We start from the raw sequence: 5,389 nt of genomic DNA on the forward strand, positions 1-5,389 counted from the left end.
GAGAAGTGTATTCTAAAATTCATACAAGGCCGGGTGTGGTAGCTCACACCTGTAATCCCAGCACTTTGGGAGGCCACGGCAGAAAGATCACTTGAGGCCAAAAGTTAAAGACCAGGCTGGGCATCATAGTGAGACTCCATCTCTACAAAAATATTTGATAAAATAGCCAGGTGTGGTGGCATGCACCTGTAGTCCTAGCTACTTGGGAAGCTGAGGTGGGAGGACCTCTTGAACCCAGTAATTCAAAGCTACAGTGAGCTATGCTTATGCCACTGCACTCCAACATGGGTGACAGAGCAAGACCCTGCCTCTAAAAAAATAATAAAATAAAATTTATATGGAATTGCTAAAGCCCCAAATAGTCAAAACAGTCTTGAAAATAAGAATAAAGTTAGAGGAGTCACACTTCCCAATATCAAATTTTACTACAGAGTTAAGTAATCAAAACACCATGATACTGACATAAGCATAGACATACAGTACAGATCGATGTATAAAACTGAGTCCGGAAACAAACCTATACTTCTGTGGTAAACTGATTTTCAACAAGAATGGCAAGATTATTTAATGAGGATAGAATAGTACCATTTTAAACAAATGGTCCTAGATCATATCCATACGCAAAAGAATGAAGACAGCCACCTAACACAACAAAATTTAGTCAAAATGGAACAATGACCTCAACATAAAAGACAAAACTATAAAACTCTTAGAAGAAAGCACAGGGCTAAATCTTAATAACTTTGTATCTGGCATTTTTGGAGGAATAGTTTATTATCCTAAGTTTTTATTTTATTTATTTTTCCATAAATTACTGGGGTACAGGTGGCATTTGGTTACCTAAGTTATTTAGGGGTGATCAGTGAGATTTTGGTGCACCCATTACCTGAGCAGTATACACTGCACCATATTTGTAGCCTTTTATCCCTTGCCCCCTCCCATTCTTCCCCCCAAGTCCCCAAAGTCCATTGTATCATTCTTATGCCTTTGCGTCCTCATAGCTTAGCTCCATCTCTACAAAAATATGATATCAGCGAGAACATATGATGTTTGGTTTTCCATTTCTGAGTTACATCACTCAGAAGAATTATAGTCTCCAATCTCATCCAGGTCACTGCAAATGCTGTTAACAGATTCCTTTTTATGGCTGCATTATATTCCCTTCACATATATATATGTGTGTGTATATACATGTGTGTATATATGTGTGTGTATATATATACATATATGTGTGTATATACACACATGTATATACACACATATATGTACATATATATATGTATATATATACACACACATACACATACACCACAGTTTCTTTATCCACTCATTGATTGATAGGCATTTGGGTTGATTCCACGATTTTGCAATTGTGAATTGTGCTGCTATAAACATGCGTGTGCAGGTATCTTTTTTGGATAATGACTTCTTTTCCTCTGAGTAGATACCCAATAGCAGGATTGCTGGATGGAATGGTAGTTCTACTTTTAGTTCTTTAAGGAATCTCCATAGTTTTCCATAGTGGCTGTACTAGTTTACGTTCCCACCAGCAGTGTAGAAGTGTTCCCTGTTCACTGCATCCATACCAAAATCTACTCTTTTTTGATTTTTTGATCATGGCCATTCTTGCAGCAGTAAGGTGGTACCGCATTGTGGTTTTGATTTGCATTTCCCTGATCATTAGTGATGTTGAGCATTTTTTCATGTGTTTATTGGACATTTGTGTATGTATATCTTTTCTGAGAATTGTCTATTCATGTCCTTAGCCCACTTTTTGGTGGGATTTTTTTCTTACTGATTTGTATTCCTTGTAGATTCTGGATATTAGTTCTTTGTCAGATGTATAGATTGTGAAGATTTTCTCCCACTCTGTGCGCTATTTACTCTGCTGACTGTTCCTTTTGTTGTGCTAAAGCTCTTTAGTTTAATTAGGCCACATCTATTTATCTTTGTTTTTATTGCATTTGCTTTTGGGTTGTTGGTCATGAAATCCTTGCCTAAGCCAATGTCAAGAAGGGTTTTTCCAGTGTTATCTTCTAGAATTTTTATAGCTTCAGGTCATAGGTTTAAGTCCTTAATCCATCTTGAGTTGATTTCTGTGTAAGATGAGAGATGAGGATCCAGCTTCATTCTCCTACATGTGGCTAGCCAATTATCCCAGTACCATTTGTTGAAAAGGGTGTCCTTTCCCCACTTTGTTTTTGTTTGCTTTGTCAAAGATCAGTTGGCTGTAAGTATCTGGGTTATTTCTGGGTTCTCTATTTTTTTCCACTGGTCTATGTGCCTATCTTTATACCAGTATCTGCTGTTTTGGTGACTATGGCCTTACAGGTAGTGTGAAATCAGGTAGTGTGATGCCTCCAGATTTGTTCTTTTTGCTTAGTCTTGCTTTGGCCATGTGGGCTTTTTGGCTCCCTATGAATGTTAGTATTGCTTTTTCTAATTCTGTGAAGAATGATGGTGGTATACAGATGGGGACTGTGTTAAATTTGTAGATTGCTTTTGGCAGTATGATCATTTTCACAATATTGATTCTACCCATCCATGAGCATGGGATGTGTTTCCATTTGTGTCATCTATAATTTCTTTCAGCAGTGTTTTGTAGTTTTACTTGCAGAGGTCTTTTTACTCCTTTGTCAGGTATATTCCTAAGTATTTTATTTTTACTTTTTACAGCTGTTGCAAAAGGGGTTGAGTTCTTGATTTGATTCTCTTCTTGGAGGCTGTTGGTGTATAGAAGAGCTACTGATTTGTGTGTATTAATCTTGAATCTGGAAACTTTGCTGAATTATTTTATCAGTTCTGGAGTTTTCTATAGGAGTCCTTAGGGTTTTCAAGGTAAACGATCATATCCTCAGCAAACAGTGACAGTTTGACTTCCTCTTTACTGATTTGGATGCCCTTTCTTTCTCTTGTCTGATTGCTCTGGCTAGGACCCAGTGCTATGTTGAAAAGGAGTGGTGAGAGTGGGCATCCTTGTCTTGTTCCTGTTCTCAGAGGGAATGCTTTCAACTTTTCCCCATTCAGTATTATATTGGCTGTGGGTTTGTCATAGATGCCTTTTATTACATTAAGGTATGTCCCTTGCATGCCGATTTTGCGGAGGGTTTTAATCATAAAGGATGCTGGATTTTGTCGAATGCTTTTTCTGCATCTATTGAGATGATGATTTCATTTTTAATTCTGTTTCTGTGGTGTATCACATTTATTAGCTTGTGTATGTTAAACCATCCCTGCATCCCTGGTATGAAACCCATTTGATCATGGTGGATTATCTTTTTGATATGTTGTTGGATTCTGTTAGCTAGTATTTTGTTAAGGATTTTAGCATCTTTGTTCATCAAGGACATCGGTCTGTAGTTTTCTTTTTTGATTGTGTCCTTTCCTGGTTTTGGTATTAGGATGATGCTGGCTTCATAGAATGAATTAGGGAGGGTTTCTTCTTTCTCTATTTTGTAGAATAGTGTCAAAAGGATTGGTACCAATTCTTCTTTGCATGTCTGGTAGAATTCTACTGTGAGTCCATCTGCTCCTGGACTTTTTTTTGTTGGTAATTTTTTAATTACCATTTCAATCTCACTGCTTGTTATTAGTCTGTTTAGGGTATCTAATTCTCCCTGATTTAAGCTAGGAGGGTTTTATTTTCCGGGAATTTATCCATCTCTTCTAGGGTTTCTAGTTTATGTGTGTAAAGATGTTCATGGTAGTCTTGAATGATCTTTTGTATTTCAGTGGTGTCAGTTGTAATAGCTCCTGTTTCTCAGGGAGGTTATTTGAATTTTTCTTTCTTCTTTTCTTGGCTAATCTTGTTAATGGTCTATCAATTTTATCTTTTCAAAGAACTAGCGATTTGTTTCATTTATCTTGTGTATTTTTTGTGTGTTTCAATTTCACTTAGTTTCTGCTCTGATCTTGGTTATTTCCTTTCTTCCGCTGGGTTTGGGTTTGGTTTGTTCTTGTTTCTCTAGTTCCTTAAGGTGGGACCTTAGTGTAATGCGTGTCTGTGTGAAGAGACCATCAAACAGGCTTTGTGTGAGCAACAAGGCTGTTTATTTCACCTGGATGCAGGAGTCCGAAAAGAGAGTCAGCGAAGGGAGATATGGGTGGGGCAGTTTCATAGGATTTGGGTAGGTAATGGAAAATTACAGTCAAAAGGGATTGTTCTCTGGTGGGCAGGGGCGGGGGATCAAAACAGTCAACAGTCAGGGAGCTTCAGAGCCAGGAGAAGGAATTTCACAAGGTAATGTCACCAGTTAAGGCAGGAACTGACTATTTTCATTTCTTTTGTGATTCTTCACTTGCTTCAGGCGATCTGGATGTATACGTGTGCAGGCTTGAGCTCAGAGGCCTAACATTCCCCAAATATGTTTTCCAGGCTTTTAGAATTCTCTTCTTCCTGAGGAACATTGATTATTCTTTGGTTTGGTCATTTAACATAAACCCAGACTTCTTAGAGACTTTGTATATATATTTTTTAATTTGTCTTTGTTGGATTGGGTTAATTCGAAGACCCTGTCTTTAGTTCTGAATTTCTTTCTTATACCGTTCAAGTCTATTGCTGAGACTTTCCAGAGAATTTCACATTTCTAAAAGTGTGTTCAAAGTTTCCTGAATTTTTATTTTTTTCTTTAAGATATCTATTTCCATAAATAGTTCTCCCTTCATTTCTTGTATCATTTTTTGGATTTCCTTGCATTGGGCTTCACCTTTCTCTGGTCCCTCCCTGGTTAGCTTAATAACTAACCCTCTGAATCACTTTTCAGGTAAATCAGGATTTATTCTTGGTTTGGATCCACTGCTGGTGAACTAGTGTTATTTTGGGGGGGTGTTAAAGAACATTGTTTTTTTTTCATATTACCAGGGTTGGTTTTCTGGTTCCTTCTCATTTGGGTAGGTTCTGTCAGAAGGAAGGTCTAGGGCTGAAGGCTGTTGTTCAGATTCTTTTGTCCCACAGGGTGTTCCCCTCATGTCGTACTCTCCCCATTTCCTATGGATGTGGCTTCCTGTGAGCCGAGCAGCAGTGATCGTTGTCTCTCTTCTGGGTCTAGCCACCCAGCGAGTCTACCTGATTCCAGGCTGGTACTGGGGGTTGTCTGCACAGAGTCCTGTGATGTGAACCATCTATGGGTCTCTCAGTCATCAATACCAGTGCCTGTTCTGGTGGAGGTGGCGGGGGGTGAAATGGACTCCATAAGGAGTCTTTTGTGTTTTGGCTTTGGTGGTTTAATGCTCTATTTTTGTGCTGGTTGGCCTTCTGCCACGAGGTGGCGCTTCCCAGGAAGCATCAGCTGTAGTAGTGTGGAGAGGGACCAGCGGTGGGTGGGGCCCTAGAACTCTCAAGATTATATGGCCTTTGTCTTCCGCTACCAGGGTGGATTGGGAAGGATCA

This window comes from Macaca mulatta, chromosome 18 (genome assembly GCF_049350105.2).
Source record: "Macaca mulatta isolate MMU2019108-1 chromosome 18, T2T-MMU8v2.0, whole genome shotgun sequence".
In the NCBI taxonomy this organism is placed as follows: Eukaryota; Metazoa; Chordata; class Mammalia; order Primates; family Cercopithecidae; genus Macaca; species Macaca mulatta.